This window comes from Globicephala melas, chromosome 11, assembly GCF_963455315.2.
Source record: "Globicephala melas chromosome 11, mGloMel1.2, whole genome shotgun sequence".
Classification (NCBI taxonomy): domain Eukaryota; kingdom Metazoa; phylum Chordata; class Mammalia; order Artiodactyla; family Delphinidae; genus Globicephala; species Globicephala melas.
In genome coordinates this window covers 9,980,175-10,000,419 of record NC_083324.2, presented here as the reverse complement: position 1 = coordinate 10,000,419, position 20,245 = coordinate 9,980,175, and the positions used below count along the sequence as shown (strand labels likewise).

Below are 20,245 nucleotides of genomic sequence, written 5' to 3'. Positions count from 1 at the left end.
ATAATTCTTTCTTATTCTTTCATTCAGTCTGATTCTCTCTGTCTTTTATCTGGAGCTTTTAGACTACTTAAATAAATATAATTATTGATGTGGGTAGCTTTACAGTTTCACACCATAAACAATAGTGCACTCAAATGGATTGTAGATATATTTAAGAGCTAAAAGTAGAAAATTTCTGGAAGAAAACATAGGAGCAAATCTTAGTGACCTTAAGTTTGGCAAAAATTTCTTAAAATAAGATGTAAATAGTGAGTATGACAATAGAAAAACTCAACAGTTTGAGCTTCAACAGAATTAAAAACTTTATTCAAAAGTCATTCCTACAAAGATGAAAAGGGAAGCCACAGATTGGGAGAAACAAATAATTTTGTATATTTTAAAAGCAAATATCGACAAAATAGTTATATTCAGATTATATTAAGACTCTTAAATTTCAGTACTGTAAGACAAACAAGAAAATTAAAAATGGTGAGAGAGATGAATAGATACTTCACCAGAGATAATATGTGAATGGCACATAAGCAAATAAGATTCTCAACATCATTAGGAAAATGCAAATTAAAACTCATTGAAGAGCTACTGTGAACCTATTAGAATGTCTAAAATTTTGAAAATATCAACAAAACTAAGTGTTTGGGAAGATATGCAGCAAACAGAATTCTCTTACATTGCTTGTGGGAATATAAAATCATATAACCGTATTGGAAACAGCCAATTTCTTAAAAAGTTAAAATTATATCCACTATATGATTCAGCCATTACACCCCTAGATATTTACCCAGGAGAAAAGAAAGCATACATTCATGCAGGTGCTTGCACAAATTGGAAACAACTCAAATGTAAATCAGTAGACAGATGGATAAACCTATCCATATATGGAATACTCAACAACTATAAAGCAAAATGAGCTACTGATGTATGCAACAGCAAAGAAGAGTACATACACATCACATGAGTGCATTTTTTTGCGATGCCTCCTGACCTATCTATGGGTGACTGCAGATGTATGAGTAATCCCAGCCAAGCTCCGAAGAATCACCTAGTTGAGCCCAGACTAAATTACCGACCCTAAGAATTAGGAGCAAAACATATTTTATTTCAGGTACTAAGTTTTAGGGTGTTTTGTCGAACAATAATAGCTAACTCACAGTTGCATGCTGAAGTATAGGGCAAGTCATCTATTCTCTCTGAGCAAAATTTTCCTAATTTTTAAGATGGACACAGGGAAATAAGTTCCACCTGTATATGCCACCTAACTCAAGCTTTTGGTAAGGATCATATGAAGTAATATGTGAGTGTCCTCTAAAAATTATAGGACTTTAAAACATTACTTTGTAAATCTATTTTACTTTTTTTAATATGAAACCTTTTAGGAATACCACAGTATGGTTGAAACATATTGGAGTTTAGGTTCTGAAATTTAGGATTCACATTTTATTGGATTTACCATGAGCCTTTCTTAATAATTGATGCCAATAATGAAATAAATAAAGGAAACTACCATAATCATGCAAAGTAATTTTAAGTTGTTAATAGAAACAAAATTATTCTGTTATTCTATGTCAGAAATGCTGATTATAATATAACCAATTAAACAGTGTTGTATTAATAGAGGATAATTGTATTCAGTAAATAGAGCCCTTCTCATATTAAAAGGTAGAGTATGATTGTTTTGGGGGGCATTGAACCGTGAGAATTTCCATCCAATTTATTTTAAATGGAGCAAAAACTTGCCTGAAAAAGTCCTTATATATGAGTGCATAAAAATAATATAGTTTCAATTTCAAAACACAATTTTTTTATTTGAGTTATTTTATTTCTAAGAAACCCTTATGCAAGCTTCAATCACTATATTTCTATATAAAAATCACAAGTGACATGTGTTGCTTCTGCCTAGATAATTTAACAGAGGGAGTGCCTTTAACTCTCTCTCTCTATCTCTCTGCTCCCCGCCCACCCCCCCACATCTGTCAGCTGGATGTCATTTCCTAAAAAACAAAAAATTCAGCAGCTGTATGTTGAGGATGATGGGGTATCTACCATCCCCACTGACTTGCTTTGGACTCTTATGTGACCCAGGAGTAAATCTATTTTGGGGTTAAGCCACTGAGATGTGGGGGTGACTTATTAAAGCTATTGGTATACCCTAATTCTTAAACACCTTATCTTCATTTAATCAAAAAATATTTACTGAGCACCCACTAGGTGACAGGCACCCAGGGGAAAGGAGAGGACAAAACAGAGAAGATTCTGCATTTACAGGGCATAGCTTGTGTGGAAGATACAAACATATATTTATGTAATCGAAATAATTTTAGATTATGACTCGAACCATGAAATAAGTAAACCAGGTTACAGAGTAGCTTGGTATCCTTTGCCTGAGCAAATGCATTGTTTAGCTACAAGGGGACTTTGAACATAGCATATAAGTGATAGGTCTAGTAAAATAAGTATTTATTGAATTGAAATTATTTAATCTCTTCTGGATGAGCCACCATTCCATTTGTAGCAAATCACAGCTGTCAGACGTTTTCTATCCTTCTCTTTTCACCCTGTATCTCCATTCTAGAAGTTATCAGTGAGCATCTTTCTGAAGTCTTGCAGATGTAGAACAGAGCAGCAGGTGAAATGTTAATTTCAGGATATGGGATATGGGAACTGGCTAGAAAAATATCAAAGATTGGTCTTTTTTTTCCATACTTCCCCAGTTCCACAAATATTCCTGTTTACTGCCCCAGAGCTTAGCTAAAATGGAGAAAATGAAAGCAGGAATATATACTTTAATTTTGTAGTTACAGACGGAGGAAAAATAAAAATGGCTCTAATTGTGATGTGGGAAAATTTGCCTTTTTTTCAACCACAAATTTTTTATTTTTATTTATTTATCTTTTTACCACTTATACCCTGTTGTTTTGTGTACTTTCATATGAAATGTTTGAGACAAAAAATATTTTAATTGGAGATAGGAATAATTTCGTTTCCCTGGTTCTGGATGGATAGTGACCTAAAAAATTATCTTGTATTTGGACAATTACTTTTATAAAGCCAGTGACTGTTATCATATGACTGGTATTTAGGTAGAGATTTCATTTTAAGTGCTCTCTTGTGGAAAGAAGAAACACATTATTGCACCGCACGTTAGAGTTGGTGCTTCTTCATTTAGAAAGCTATTTTACTAGTTTCTCCTTTGGAAAATTATTTTACTAGTTAGCTGAGAACCAAGTCTTTGGCTTTGCTGCCAGCAAATAATAGACTCTACAAGGGTTGTTTTTAAATCATTTTTTATCTGACAAAAGTGTCATGTTAACATTGTCAACTGAAAAAAAACACGCAGCCTAAAAGTTGAGAATTCTGTTTTATTTGGTGGACAAAACTGAGGACTTAAGCTGGGGACACAGCATCTCAGATAGCTCTGAGAGACCGCTCAGAACAGGTAAGGGAGAAGCCAGGATATACAGGACTTTGCAACAAAGACCAGGCAGTTTGAATGTGAAAAGATTACTGTTAATTAAAGAAAACCAGGTATCTCAAGTTAAGGAATTTAGTGCTTTTCTTATGGGAACATGCAAATGCCAGGGTTCATTGAGATTATTCCTTTGATATGCATCTCAGCTATCTGGGGCCAGTCCTGTGCTTTCTCATCCTGAGTGTCCTCAGGATGCACCTTCAGGGAGTGGCTGTAGCAGTTGACTGGTAGATGGCAGGCATCCTGTTTCTATCCTGAGTTCTCTCAGGGCTCACCCTCAGGCTGCTGTAATGTAATGACTTGAGGCTGCAACATCCTTTGTTTACTGATATGGAAGGCAACATTTTTTTTTCATTGATAACATTAAGTTCAAAAAGTTGCTTTTGTTTAAATCAGTTTATATCCTTATAGTATTGAGATGAATATCTCAGTCCCCCAAATAAAGGATATCAACTCTCTTGGCAAATGTATTGTTTTTCTGGTAGTATATGGATATTTATTCATGAATATTTGATAGTTTAAATATATTTTGAATGCTCATTAAATATGCATCTATTATGCATTCATTGTGTGATAAATTTAATACATGTTAAAACGAATACAACTTTCAATTGAAATAAACTACCTGCAGGTCTCATCCAGAAGCTTTGGTTTTATAGATTGCCCCTGTAAGAGGAAAAATCTCAGAGTGCTTGTGGATTCGTGAATGTCATAAATTTCACTGGGAAGAACTGTTCAAGTGCTTCTGCCTGTGGAGTTAATGGCTGGCCTACTCCTCAGCTCCTGCTGAGACCCCGAGCCTACTGTGTTCACAGAGTGGGTCTTTACTGAATGTGTAAGTAGACCCTGAGCGCTCGCTGTGGGCAGCCTTGTAATACAAAGCCTCTTTCTCAGATTCAACAAAAGACGCTGCTGTGAGGAAAGGTGTTAAGAGGTAGGGGAACATGAAGTGTGATAGTATAGTAAAGTTCATTGAATGGTGGTCATGGGGATTTTCTTATTTTATTGTTTGCCTATTCTTGTATAGTAACAGAACTCCTTATTTTCTTTTGGAAACCACTCTTCCATCTGTCAATCAGGTGGTTTCTGCATGCTTGACACCCACAGTCCCCAACCCCCATGGCTCACAGGTGGTCATGTGACTCAGACCTGACTAATCAGAGTACCACACACTGTCCAGGGTGCTTAATCCTCAGTGTTTAATATGTGCAAAACCATTGAAAACCTAGAGAATTCGTTTTAATTTTTATTTCTTATGGAATCATTAGGAAATATGTTGAATCTTTTTGCTGCAGTCACTAGCTGTAAGAATCACTTGAATCTAAGAGTCATTGGGGAACACCTTTATTACCACAAGGATTTCGAGTATCTGAAAGGGTGAAGATAACAAAGAGGAAAATGGATTTAAGAAAGACAGAGATGGAGTTGTGTGACATAGTTGGAATCCATAGATTCAAAGTGCCTGACATTGCTCCTGTTCTCTATTATTTCCATTTAGTGTGTGAGCTGCTTTGAGTTTTCAGCATTACCTGCAACTGAAAGCCTCACTCATACAAGAATGTTTTGTAGGCTCATCTTGAAACAGGATTGGAAGTGGAGCAGTGTTTTCTGTTCAGTTTTAGATGGGTTTTTTTCACTATTTTTTACTATTTCAAAGTAGTTTCAAATTTACAAAATTTGCAATAATAAAAATAGTATGAAGAAGAATCGTTTACACAGACTACCCAGCTTTACCTGTCTTAACACTCTAGCCAATTTGCTTTGCCATCTGTTCTTTATCTCCCTCTCTCTCTCCTCCTGTTTTTCTCCATCTTTCTCTCTCTCACATATATATTTTAACATGTTATAACATATATATGTCTTTGTGTATATATATACACACACACACATATACACCGCATACATACACACACCACATATATACACACATATATGTATATATGTGTGTCTATATAAACACACACAATATATATGTAAGTAATTATATATATACATATGCACATAATATTTTGAGCTATTTTAGGGTAAGTTACATATGTATAATAGTTTGACCCTTTATCCCTAAATATGTCAGTGTGTGTTTCCTAAGAATAGGGATATCCTCTTACATTTTCACATCATAGTACAGTTATCAACTTTATAAATTTACATGAATATAATCCTTTAATCTACAGTGCATCTTTCAATTTTGTCAGTTTCTTAATAATGTCCTTTATAGAATAACCCCGACCAACTCCTCCAGGAGACAGTCAACTGGGTCTGTGACTAAGCTCCAGTTAAAACTCTAGAAACCAAATCTTAGGTGAGCTTTCCTGAATGCACATTCTTCATGTCTATTAGCACACGTCATTGATGAGAGGAGTTAACACTGTTCATGACTTCACCAGGAAAGGACAGCATCCGTGTTTGGAGACCTTTTAAACTCTACCAATTGCATTTTTTCCTTTGTCTGATTTTAATTGGTATTCTTTCATTGTAATAGGCTATAACCATGAGTATAATAGCTTTCAGTGATATTTGTCAGTTTTTCTAGAAAATTATCGAACTTGCGGGTGGTCTTGGGGATCTCTGAACTTGTAATTTGTGTCAAAAGTGAGGGTGATTAGGGAAATGCCCAGACTCTTTAGATGGTGTCAGAAGAAAGGGCGGTATTGTGGACAGTTCCCTAGCATCACAGTATTACATTGACCTGCCCCTGCCCCCTGCCCCAGCTATCAGAAGTGCCCTGTGGTACCTCAGACACCTGGAAAAGGTCACCAAACTTAAGTTTGCTTACACTGAAATTGCCTTTACTGGGTGGGTTCTGTAATTTAATCTCAAACAAAAGATTGCTCTCAAAACACAAGCCTATTTCTTTTGTTCTGAGGGTATTTTAATAGTTGTCTCCAAAAGATGTGAGGACATGTTACCATATGACCTGCTCTACTAGGTAGCCTAATGGCAGTTTTGGGAGAAAGCTTTCTGGGTGCAGCTCTTATTACCTCATTGCTGACTTTATGAGTTAGTGGGAGGTAAGGAAGAGCAAATTGGATAGGATAAGACATGCTGGGTTTAAACCAATTTCTACCCCCCAAAACACCTTTGGAGACTTTTCATACTATAGTATAGCACGTACTTGAGAAATAGTTAATATTTTTCCTTAGTGAATCTTGCTAGTGAGGGAGGGAAATACTACTAAAAGGAATAGCAGTCTAAAAATTGATTCAAACAAATGTGCTATTAAAAGCATGCAATTAAAGTAGTGAGTAAGGATGTGATGCTTTATTTCTTACAATTCTATCTATGAACATCCATACTTTAGGACCCATAAAAAGGATCAATGGATTTTCTTTCTTTTTTATTAAATTTGTAAGTCATTGGAAAATATACAAGCCCACACTTCTTTGCTCATATCCCGTTCATCTGTGAGAGAGGGTGAAAATAATGGCTCAAAATGTTTCCCATCTTTGTCAGAGTCGTATATCCTATTGATTGCTTGTTTCCAACAAATGGTGATGAGCCATAAACTCTAAAGCCCTCCATGCCCCATCTCCTTAACATTCTCCTCATAACAACCAGAATCAGGTCCATTCTATCTGCTTTTGTGATTTTAATCATTAGTTTGTAACTTTAATACCATCCATTTTGCTATCAACACGGTATATAAGGGTTTTTTTGGATGAAGAAAAATGAACATTTTGCATTTTAAAATTGCATTTAATAATTTAGAACCACCATGGGTTTCTGTTCTTAGAAACTGCAATCAGATCTCATATCAGCAGATTTGATTATTGAAAGCACAGAGTAAAAGTTGCGTTATAATGTATAAAAATGCTGATGAAGAGCAATGGAGTGCTGTGTGGTACAGCTTTGATTTACAGATCAACTAGGGTGGCCAGTTATTGATCATTACCTGTGAATTATTGATACCCTGAATTCAGTGAAATGGTTTCTTTTCAGCTTGTCTCAATTTACACTTCCTTCGAAGAATGCAGGTTTTGTTTGTAGGACTGTCTGTCTTTGACTTCCCTGAAGCCTAATGGTTCACAGTACTTGCTAGAAGAGGATTCTATTGCATCTTGATATTTTAGGTAAATAAAAGTGTCTCCTTGGAAGGAAAGTCTTTCCGTTCAGTGTAGTAGTATTACCCCTTTGTATCAGATTCTTGTAGGGTCCTGGTTCTTTTAATATGAATTTGCCTTAATCATGTAACTACCTTTCCCACTTTTCTTGACCAAGTGACATTAGAGGTATTCTTTTCTTTTCTTTTCTTCCTTCCTTCCTCCCTCCCTCCCTCCCTCCCTCCCTCCCTCCCTCCCTCCTTCCTTCCTTCCTTCCATTCTTTCTTTCTTTCTTTCTTTCTTTCTTTCTTTCTTTCCCTTTCTCCTCCCTCCCTTCCTTCCTCCTTCCCTCCCTCCCTCCCTTCCTCCCACCCTTCCTTCCTTTTCCTGTCTTTCTGTCTTTCTTTCTATCTTCTTTCTGATGTGAAAAAGTTGTCAAGTGACAATTAAAACCATCATTATTTCACCCCAAATCAGAACCTTGAAACCACTTTTGAGTATACACTCCCCTTTACTCCTCTTGTGCAATTAGTTATCAAGCTGTATTGATAGTTTTCCTTGCTATCTCATCAGTCTTTTCCCCCTTATTCTAATTGTTGCTACCATAATTAAGCACTTGCAATAATCAGCTATTTTCACTATCTGCAGTCCTGGCTCTCTATAATACATGATGTTCTCCACTTATAAATTTCAAAGGTTCAGGCCCTGAAGTTGAATGCAAAATACTACAATCAGATTTTGATCTGATTTTTAGAGGAAATCTATGATTAGAAAAAAGTTAAAGATTCCTTCTGTAAATCATCTTCTGGCACATTGCTTTAAATTTTTAATGTTATTCTATACAAGTCTGTATGGATGTTCAGAGTGGACAGCTCATCTGTGCAATAGGATGTTTTATTCTAGATCAAAGAACAAAGATCAAAGATCAAAGTATGTGAGATATTTTAATGGTTATATTTAAACAGTTTCTTTTCTTTAAAGTTTTTGTTGTCTATTCAAAATCATCAGTGAACTCAAATGCCAATCAACAGGGGCTTGGTTGAATCAATAATGCTATATCTGCAAAGTAGAATACTATGTAACTATTAAAAGAGATAAATCTATCTGGCTTAACATAGAAAAATCCCCAAGATGGATTGTCAAATAAGAAAGCAAGCTATGAGGGATTTTAGAGTAGATACACAATTTAGTTGAGAAAATAAGTATATGTTTACATATGTACATGTGTATGTACAGACAAAGTTTGGAAGGCTATGCCCTATTTTATTAAAACAGTTACCTCTTAGAAATAAATGTAAATAGATTTTTAAAAATTTATACATTTAATTACTGATTGAAATTTTCATTAGGAGCTTGTATCACTTTTATATGCAAAGTTGAAAGAAAAAAATGACATATACCATGAGCATTTGTAACTATATAAGCAAGTCTAAAGTTAATATTCAAAGCTCCTCATAATTTAGCCTCTGCTGATATTTCCACCATTACTGTTCACTTTGTTAGGATCAGTTGCAGTTTGCTTCTGGTTTACTAACTCTGTTTTGGTCAAAGCAATCTCCCTTTTCCTGAATATGCCTCATGTGAATGTATAGTAATGTCTCTGAACAGCTCCATTCACAGGGATGAATCCTGGCCTCCTTTACATGCTGGCATGTGTTCTTCCATAATGTTTTCACATACCTAACACTCCTGCCTACCGATACCAAGAGCAGAATTGTCTGAAAGACAGGGATTGTGTACCACTGCCATTGTTTTCTCCAAATCCCTGTACAACCTGTAATTTACATAATTTATTTAGATTGCCCCATATTTTCTTTTTTTTCACATGTTTATTGGAGTATAAATGCTTTACAATGTTGTGTTAGTTTCTGCTGTACAACAAAGTGAATCATCTATATGTATACATATATCCCCATATCCCCTCCCTCTTGAGCCTCCCTCCCACCCTCCCTATCCCACCCCTCTAGGTCGTCACAAAACACCAAGCTGACCTCCTTGTGCTATGCAGCAGCTTCCTACTAGCCATCACTTTACGTTTGGTAGTGTATATATATGTCAGTGCTACTCTTTCACTTCATCCCAGCATCGCCTTCCCCCTCCCCTGTGCCCTCAAATCCGTTCTCTATGTCTACGTCTTTATTCCTGCCCTGCCACTAGGTTCATCAGTACAGCTTTTGAAAATTCCATATATATGTGTTAGCGTATGGTATTTGTTTTTCTCTTTCTGACTTGCTTCACTCTGCGTGACGGATTCTAGGTCCATCCACCTCACTACAAATAACTCAATTTCGTTCCTTTTTATGGTGGAGTAATATTCCATGTATATATATATATGCGCCACATCTTCTGTATCCATTCATCTGTTGATGGACACTTAGGTTGCTTCCATATCCTGACTGTTGTAAATAGAGCTGCAATGAACATTTTGGTACATGACTCTCTTTGAATTACGGTTTTCTCAGGGTATATACCCAGTAGTGGGATTGCTGGGTCATATGGTAGTTCTATTTTTAGTTTTTTAGGAACCTCCATACTGTTCTCCGTAGTGGCTGTATCAATTTACATTCCCACCAACAGTACAAGAGGATTCCCTTTTCTCCACACCCTCTCCAGCATTTATTGTTTGTAGATTTTTTGATGATGGCCGTTCTGACCAGTGTGATGTGATACCTCCTTGTGGTTTTGATTTGCATTTCTCTAATGATTAGTGATGTTGAGCATTCTTTCATGTGTTTGTTGGCAGTCTGTATATCTTCTTTGGAGAAATGTCTGTTTAGCTCTTCTGCCTATTTTTGGACTGGGTTGCTTGTTTTTTTGATATTGAGCTGCATGAGTTGTTTGTATGTTTTGGAGATTAATCCTTTGTCAGTTGCTTCATTTGCAAATATTTTCTCCCATTCTGAGGGTTGTCTTTTTGTCTTGTTTATGGTTTCCTTTGCTATGCAAAAGCATTTAAGTTTCATTAGGCCCCATTTGTTTATTTTTGGTTTTACTTCCATTTCTCTAGGAGGTGAGTCAAAAGAGATCTTGCTGTGATTTGTGTCACAGAGTGTTCTGCCTATGTTTTCCTCTAAGAGTTTGATGGTGTCTGGCCTTACATTTAGGTTTTTAATCCATTTTGAGTTTATTTTTGTGTATGGTTTTTTTTTTTTTTTTTTTTTTTTGCGGTGTGCGGGCCTCTCACTGTTGTGGCCTCTCCCGTTGCAGAGCACAGGCTCCAGACACGCAGACTCAGCAGCCATGGCACACAGGCCCAGCTGCTCCGTAGCATGTGGGATCTTCCCGGACTGGGACACGAACCTGTGTCCCCTGCATCGGCAGGCAGACTCTCAACCACTGCGCCACCAGGGAAGCCCATTGTGTATGGTTTTAGGGAGTGTTCTAATTTCATTCATTTACATGTAGGTTGTTTATCTGAGATGTTTCTTGTTTCTTAAGGTAGGATTATATTGATAGAAACTTCCCTCTTAGAACTGATTTTGCTGTATCCCATAGGTTTTGTGTCATCATGTTTTCATTGTCATTTGTTTCTAGGTATTTTTTTATTTCCTCTTTGATTTCTTCAGTGATATCTTGGTTATTTAGTAGTGCATTGTTTAGCATCCATGTGTCTGTATTTTTTGCACTTTTTTTCCTGCAATTGATATTTAGTCTCATAGCGTTGTGGTTGGAAAAGATACTTGATACAATTTGAATGTTCTTAAATTTACCAAGGCTCGATTTGTGACCCAAGATATGATCTATCCTGGAGAATGTTCCATGAGCACCTGAGAAGAATGTTTATTCTCTTGTTTTTGAATGGAATGTCCTATAAATATCAATTAAGTTCATCTTGTTTAATGTATCATTTAAAGCTTGCATTTCCTTATTTATTTTCATTTTGGATGATCTGTCCATTGGTGAAAGTGGGGTGTTAAAGTCCCCTACTATGAATGTATTACTGTCGATTTCCCCTTTTATGGCTGTTAGTATTTGCTTTATGTATTGAGGTGCTCCTTTGTTGGGTGCATAAATATTTACAATTGTTATATCTTTTACTTGGGTTGATCCCTTGATCATTATGTAGTGTCCTTCTTTGTCTCTTGTCTTTGTTTTAAAGTCTCTTTTGTCTCATATGAGAATTGCTATTCCAGCTTTCTTTTGATTTCCGTTTGCATGGAATATCTTTTTCCATTCCCTCACTTTCAGTCTGTATGTGTCCCTAGGTCTGAAGTGGGTCTCTTGTAGACAACATATATATGGGTCTTGTTTTTGTATCCATTCAACCAGTCTGTGTCTTTTGGTTGAAACATTTAATCCATTTACATTTATGGTAATTATTGATATGTATGTTGCTATTACAATTTTCTTAATTGATTTGGGTTTGTTTTTGTGGGTGTTTTTCTTCTTTTGTTTCTCCCATTTAGAGAAGTTCCTTTAGCATTTGTTGTAAAGCTGGTTTGCTGGTGCTGAATTCTCATAGCTTTTGCTTTTCTGTAAAGATTTTGATTTCTTCTTCAAATCTGAATGAGATCCTTGCTGGGTAGAGTCATCTTGGTTGTAGGTTTTTCCCTTTCATCACTTTAGATATGTTCTGCCATTCGCTTCTGGCTTGCAGAGTTTCTGCTGGAAGATCAGCTGTTAACCTTATGGGTATTCCCTTGTGTTTTATTTGTTGCTTTTCCATTGCTGCTTTTAATAGTTTTCTTTGTATTTAATTTTTGATAGTTTGATTATTATGTGTCTTGGTGTGTTTCTCTTTGGGTTTGTCCTGTATGGGACGCTTTGCGCTTCCTGGACCTGATTGACTATTTCCTTTCCCTTGTTAGGGAAGTTTTTGACTATAATCTCTTCAAATATTTTCTCAGACCCTTTCTTTTTCTCTTCTTCTTCTGGGACCACTATAATTCGAATGTTGGTGCGTTTAATGTTGTCCCAGAGGTCTCTGAGACTGTTCTCAGTTCTTTTCATTTTTTTTTTCTTTATTCTGCTCCCTGGCAGTTGTTTTCACCATTTTATCTTCCAGCTCATTTATCCGTTCTTCTGCCTCAGTTATTCTGCTATTGATTCCTTCTATAGTATTTTTAATATCAGTTATTACATTGTTCATCACTGTTTGTTTGCTCTTTAGTTCCTTTAGATCCTTGTTAAATGTTTCTTGTTTTTTTCTCCATTCTGTTTCTGAGATTTTAGATCATCTTTACTGTCATTACTCTGAATTCCTTTTCAGGTAGGTTGCATATTTTGTCTTCATTTATTTGGTCTTGTAGGTTTTTACCTTGCTCATTCGTCTGTAACATATTTTTTTGTCATTTCATTTTTTTTATTTTTGATGGGAGGGACTGTATTCCTGTCTTACTGGTTGTTTGGCCTGAGGCTTCCTGCAATTGAGTTTGCAGGAAGTTAGGTAGAGCCAGAGCTTGGTGCTGAGATGAGGACCTCCAGGAGGCCTCACCTCAATTAATATTTCCTGGCATCTGAGGTTCTTTGTTAGTCCAGCGGTTTGGACTTGGTGCTCCCACCATAGGAGCTTGGGCCTGACCTCCGGCCTGGGAACCAAGAACCCACAAGCTGCATGGCATCATTAAAAAAAAAAGAATAAAAAAGAATAAAAGGAGCAGTACAATAACAAAGAATAAAAATAAAATTAGAACATTAAAAAATGTATTAGGAAAAATAAAAATATAATTGAAACAACTGCAACTGCAACAAGGGAAAACAAAACCACACCATAAAAAAGAAAAAAAAGTGGTGGGGGGGAACAACCCGAAAGGAGCAGAACAATAACAAAGTATAGAGAATAAAATAAAATTAGAAAAATAAAAGGTTTATTAGAAAAAATAATTATATTAATGAATTAACAAGAAGAAGGTAAAACAGCACCCCGACCTAAAAGAAGAGAAAAGGAAAAAAAAAAAAAAAGGCCTTGGCTATTTGGGTGGAGTTTAGGTGGGGGGGTGGAGCTTAGGCAGGGGCAGGGTTTAGGGTTGGGCGGGGCCTAGCCAGGGTGGTACCATTTGAGTGTGGGGCGGGGCCTAGGCTCAGGACCCACACAGCCAGAAAAGGCCTTGGGTGTGGGGCCTAGGCTGGGCAACATTCAAGTGTGGGGCACGGCCTCTGCCTAGGACCTACAAGGAATGGGAGAGGCAGCACATCCAAAGGGGTTCTCTGGAGTGTGGATTTCGGGAGTTTGGAGGTAGGGCCACGGGTGAGGGTGTGTATGCGGGGTTTAGGCCCAGGGTGTTTGGAGGGGGTCTCAGAAGGGGTCTCTGAGTGTAGAGGTGGGGCCCTGGGTGGGGGTGTAGGGGCAGGGCTTGGGCTCCACCTGGTAGGAGGGAGGCTCCCAGGGCAGAGGATTAGGCCTGGGAGCCCAACAGGCTCCCCGGTGCCTAAGTGGGCAGGGAAAGTGCTGGCCGTGTTCCTTTCTGTTCCTCTACGCCCTCCCCCATGGTCTCCCCCAGAGTCTCTGAAGTTGTTGCTGGACCCCTAACCGTGGGTTGGTCCCACTGAGTGTAGGAACTCCTCCCCTGCCCCAGCTGCCCCTCAGGGGTGCAGGTCCCAGAGGTCTGGCCTTTACTTTTGCTCCCCGTTTCCTCCCTCCCACTCCCTCAGGACCCATGCAGCTGGAGGGGGCTTAGGTGGGCAGAGGATCAGGTCCGGGATCTCATCAGGCTCTGGGGCCCAAGAGGGTAGGGGAAACCTAGCCACCCTCCCTTTTGATCCTCTGCCCTCCCAGTGGTCCCCCAATTTCCCCCTCCAGGTGTGGGATCCCTTCCTCTCCCCCAGCTGCCCCTCAGGGGCACCAGTCCAGTCCCACCTCCACTTCTCCTCCCCACTCACTCTCCCCACGTCCCATGTCATACTCGGTTGCTGAGGGGTCCTCCTGTCCCCTTAGGCATCCATGGTCCCCCACCGGTGCCTGGTAGGTGCCCTAGTTGTGCGAAGATGTGAATTCCACGCCGTCCTAGTCTGCCATCTTGACTCCCCCATATTTTCTTTAGTGCTTTATAAGGGTAACTGTGTAATTAAGTATGAAAAATGAAACCACTGATATAAGTCAGTTCTGTATTCACTTTAATAACAGAACAAAATAGCTGTTAAAATATCTTACACAGTGAAAGTGGTAATTGTTTTTTGATCTATGATTATGTATCTTTTGGCCAGAGCTGTCCACACCACTCTGGCCATTCATGTAGCCCTGTTTGGAATAACTTTAAAATGCTTATCTTAGATTTCTAAGTGCTTAAGGCCAATGTCCCATTTAAAAAACATTCTTCCATACAGGTCTAGTGACCCCTTTTCAGCACCTTACTTATCTTTCTATGCCTTAGTTCTTCATTTGGTGATAACAGTAGTTCCTACCTGATAGAGTTGTTATGTGATTATATGAGGTAATGATATTTCGAATGTGCTTAAAATAGTTGTTTGGCATGTATTAGTGATGTTTCATTTAATCATCACTTGGGACTTATCTTGAGAGCTTAGTAAAACACCATTCAAATATAGCACTTAAAACAGTACCTGGCACACAGTAAGTATTCAGAATAATTTATGGAAATAATTCTTAATTTTTTTCTCCTCGTCTGGATCCTCCCCAGCCACATTTCACAAAAGTATCTTAGCACCTTCTATGCTCTTTTGTCTCAGGGCAGGCTTGTATTTCAGTGCTAACTTGCAGAAATTTCCTGGAAGATATATTCCTCTCCTGGGTTTTGATCTTTAAAGGCTGAACATCCTGAAGAGATGATACTAAGTGCCTATGTTTAGGGTTGGAATTTTGGAGGATGCACATTGATGGTGACAGGATTTTGGAAGGAATGGGAAGCAGTTTGAAGGTGAGCTTCTAGAGGCTCCTAGTCTCAGCGTACATCCCCAGGTACATACATGGCATAAAATCAAATAGCTTTTAGATTATAGACTTGCATAATGAGGATTTCCACTGTGGCCATAGAAGACTGCAAGATGAAGCTCTTTCTCTAGAATGTCCTAAATTATGGATGAACCCTGAAGGTGATACACCCAGCAATGGCAGAGATCAGAATTTCCTAGCAGCCCAATAGGCTTTTGAGGCTGAATATAATTTGATTAAATGAAAATAAAATCATTGATCATTCTTGCATACCCTATAAAATGAGACTCACAGCCCTTAACCAGAGAAATTGGGTCCTTTTATAGGCTAACTTTGTCCCTGTCAAACTGGGGTATGCACCTCCTGATGATCCGGAAGGACAGTTGAATATTTAATAATCTGATCTCCAGGATCCATTACCCATCTAATAGCTGCTCTTTGGAGGAAATGCAAATGACTTTTTCCTAATCTTTATTCAAGGATGAGTCTTAAAAAGCTCTGGAAACATAAACAGCATGAGCTCCATCGAAAATAGTGCAGAACAAACACACATTAAACAGTAAACTAGAAGTAATCTGAAAGAGTGAACGGTGGTCATTTTGAAGTAAAAATTCTAAACCCAGTGGTGGATGGTAGGACAGATAATGACACATCTAGTCACCACAGACTCCCTAATAAAGCATAAACCTTAGCCTTGTCGCAAGGATGAAAGTAAGAATAATCTCCCTTAATGGGAGCAGCAGACCAGAGGTGTTTAATCACCTAAAATCACTGATGGTAAAATCACCTCATCGCGCTTATGGAGGCGAGGATCATTTACACACACTTCAAGTCACCCTTGACAAACAGGCTCTTTGTTGATTTCATTAAGTGCCGAACTTTTCTCACCCAGCTCGCCTCAGGATGCACACATTTCATTTCCATGCGTGTTCTGGGAGGACAGTCCATGTCATCTGCCAGCATTTCGGTCAACATATACATAATCAGATGCAGCCACCATGGAACATGGGCTGAGAAACAATCCATCCAGTGTTTAATGAGTAACATTAGCATGCTCTTAAAAGCACTAATAGCAAGTTTCATTACTGTTCATTTTAGTGTGGATGGCAGCTATCCAAAACCTAACTATGTACTAAATTCATTTTAGTAAAAGCAGAAAATAATAAATAAAATAAATGATTGTAATTACAAGTTACTTCCAGAAGTTAGACTTATATTAACATGACATTAACTCAGATAAGAAACACTTTCTTCTTTTTTTTTTTCCAGATTACAATTTTCTTTTAGGGAACCCTTTCTCTCCTACAGTGACTTTCAATCTAATATTGTCTTCAAATTAATTTTCATTATTTTATTATAAAAGTGATGTTATTATACTTTTTGGGATTTTGATCCTGAGGATCAGAAATTGTTCAGAAGGCATTTGGAGTTTTCTATAAATTTGTTTATTTGACTTTTGCAGTATCCACTCCAACTGCTTTCTTGTGTGCCTTCCTATACTTCTTCCCTTTCCAGTCTCTTCAGGATGTTCCTCAGATCCTTTACAGCTATGGTTCTGGATGTGATTTTAGTTCTGCAAGTCACACATTCTCACGGGGACATGGATTTGGAATTTTCTGGTGCAGGTGGTGGCAGAGGTTCTCAGTTGCTGGAGTCACCAGCTTCAGCGGTGTTTCCTGATTTGAGAATCTGCTTCCTCACCATTGCAGAGGCAGTAGCTGTTGTGGCAGCCTGGTGTGGCCAGAACCTCAGTCTAGGGTCTGTTGCTTCCCTTCTCTCTAATTATAAGCTTTTCTACTTCAGGTATCTAGGAAAGATTCTGTGCTCTACAGCTGAACTCTGAGTAAGACTGCCTTGGTGCCTACTTCATAGATTGCAAACATTTTGGTGATTAAATGGGATACTTGCATATAGTTCCCTTAGCCAAATGCCTGGCACAGAGTGGATAATAAATATTAGCTTCTATTTTTCCCCTCATGATGCCTAGGGTGGTTCATTGTGAACCTACCTGATAGAAAAATTAAATCCTCGGCATACTTTTTAGTTACATGGTGGCTACATATGACACAGTAGAGAAAGACATAGAGACAGTGTGTTATAATGGTAGGGCCAGAGAGTGGTGAACAATATTTAGAGTAAAATGATCTAGGTTCAACTCTCAGACCTACTTATTGTTTGGCCTTGAGCAAAGTTTTCTGGGGTTTATTTGTTCCATCTACAGTGGGAGATGAACTGGGTTATCTTTAATGTTTCTCAAGTTTTTAAAATTCTGAGACTTATATTCTAGCTTCATTTGCTTCTAATTTTCAGTAATGATTTGAAATAACAAGAATGTTCACTTCTTTAGATGACTCATTGTTTAAGGCGTATGATAGCAAACGATGAAGTTGTTTGTTGTTTTCTTTAAGACTTGCCTGATGCTTGCCATCATAAAAGGTGAATTAAGCAATGCAAGGAAGAAAAAAAATAGAGGTGAGGATAGTACATTTAATGCATTTGGGAGGGTAAAGAAAAAAGTCCTCTTAGTTTAGTTTGTCTTATCAGTGACAAACTGAAACTGGTTTTTCATAGTAACGCCTGGTCATTGTTCTAAAAATATGAAACTTGAGGCCTGTTTGTTTTTGTGTTTTTGTTTTTTTACAGTTAGAAACCTTGATTGCAGTGCTACAATTTAGAAAATTTAGAAAAGGCACTCTGAGGAACTGAAAAATGTAGAAGAAAATAGAATCTCTTAAGGGTGTAGGAAGTAAATACAATCTCTGGCAGAGAAAAGCAGTTTTCACGAAAATATAATAGAGAAAGATAACTGAAGTTATTATAAATGCACCTAACTAAAAGGGAAAAATTAGTAGAGGAAAGGAAGTTATCTCCTAGTCTTAAGCTGTTTAAGGTCTTGGTGGTTGCCAGGAAAGATGCAAAATGCCATGTATTCTTTTTTTCTCTCTCTCAAAACTGCTTTAAAAATCCACGAAAAAATCAAGCCTGCCTTTTAGCTATTAAAATTGAATTTAAGAAAATGACATGGGTTCAGATTTGGATTGACATTATTGACTAGTCACTCTTCTTTTCATACAAATGATAGCAGTATCAGTGTTTGAATCTGGCCTATTTGGTTACAAGGAAGAATTCAGTCAGATTATTGCAGTGGACAAATGGTTGTTATAATTACATATGGACTCTCACTGGACCTGGAAGCTTAGGTGTAGAGAGAAATATTTTGCTCCCTCTCTGAGTCTTTGGTGCTCTGTGTCCATCTGCTGTATTCCCCATGCCAACCTCTGGAACTGATCTGCTGACGCTGGTTTTCTACATCTTCATTGTCCAGCTTGCCTATTTGCGTAGGTTACTTCTTCTAGATTATCTTTGTCCCCTTTCTACAGCACACATTTTTTTCTCTAACTTGTATTTTAATCTCATGTATAACATAGGAAGCCTTGCCTCTGTTGGGGTAAGGGAAGCATTTTCCTCTTTTCTCCTCAGAGTAACTCCTTCATTTGTAACTAATATGATTGAGGGATTTGGACCTGGGCTGCCAAGAATTTACCACTCGTTCTTATTCTCATTCTCTTGTTCTTTCTGTTTCTCACTAGTTTCAGTTCAGAGGGAAAGAAAGAAATCCTTTTTTTTTTTTTTTTTTTTTTTGGCCGCACTGTGCCACATGGGGGATCTTAGTTCCCCAACCAGGGATTGAACCCACAGTGGAAGTGCATAGTCTTAACTGCTGGACCACCAGGAAAGTCCTGAAAGAAGTCTTGATTTTAAATTCCAAGCTGTATTCTGGCTTTACCAGAATGACAGCTATTAAACTTTCCCTTTTGATTTCTATGTATATTGATCTACTGGTTCAAGATCCATAGGGCAGTGATTCTCAGCTGAAGTGATTTTGATAGGGGACATTTGACAATGTCAGAAAACATTTGTGATTGTCAGGACTGAAGAAGGAGATTCTACTGGCTTCTAGTCATTAGAGTTCAAGGATGCTGCCAAACATCATTCAATGCACCAGATAACAACCCACGTTAAAAATAACAATAATAAAGCTCAGTGGAGGCCAGTCTTGGCCAATGAACTTCTGAGTGTCGGAAGTGTGCTATATTAATGGCAGGATTTTCACTAACACCAGTAGAGCTTGCCTCTATGACTGGAGTTTGATAGTACTCGCTGCCACATGCATAAAAAAAAAAAAATAATAATAATGCTGCTATATTTAAAATAGATAACCAACAAGGAGCTACTGTATAGCACCAGGAACTCTGCTCAGTACTCTGTAATAACTTATATGGGAAAAAAAATTTTGATAAAGAGTAGATACATGTATACATATAATTGAGTCACTTTCCTGTACACCTGAAGCTAACACAGCATTGTTAATCAACTATACTCCAATATAAAGTAAAAATTAAAACAAAATTTCTAGCCCCAAATATCAGTAGTGCCAAAGTTGAAAAATTCTGCCATACGAGAAGTAAAGGGTTTGAGATTAATTATTGCCTTTATATTCAAAAACTATTTTATTACCATTTCTAACTATGTAATCTCTCAATTATACCCTTCCAGATTCCCAGGGAAAGATATGAATGGTGAAGCCTATTTTTGAACTAGGCTCCACAAAGCACAGACTTCTGCCAGTCCAAGGGTTCAAGTTCCTTAGTTCAACCCGAACAACTATGACTCACAAGGTATCAGCTATGATTATAAAATAAAACATGGACATGTTAGCTCTTGTCTCTAAAAAAGGTAGATAATTTTTTTAGAAGGAGATGTGATTAGGTAGGAATCATAAAACATGTTCAGAACAAAAAGTAAAATATAATTTCCTTAATACTTAATAACTTTTAATTGATGACAAAAATCAAGTGAGTCTTCTATCATGTATATTTTAAGCCAATATGATTCAGTAATATTGTTTTG

General features: G+C 37.6%; 1 non-coding gene across 1 annotated transcript; it reads left to right on the top strand.

Annotated features, from left to right (window-relative positions):
* The first annotated feature begins 19,359 nt into the window (after positions 1-19,359).
* On the top strand, positions 19,360-19,506 carry LOC115850148 (small nucleolar RNA SNORA62/SNORA6 family). The gene has a single exon (XR_004038253.1). It is a non-coding gene; the product is annotated as a small nucleolar RNA SNORA62/SNORA6 family (small nucleolar RNA).
* The last annotated feature ends 739 nt before the right edge of the window (positions 19,507-20,245 follow it).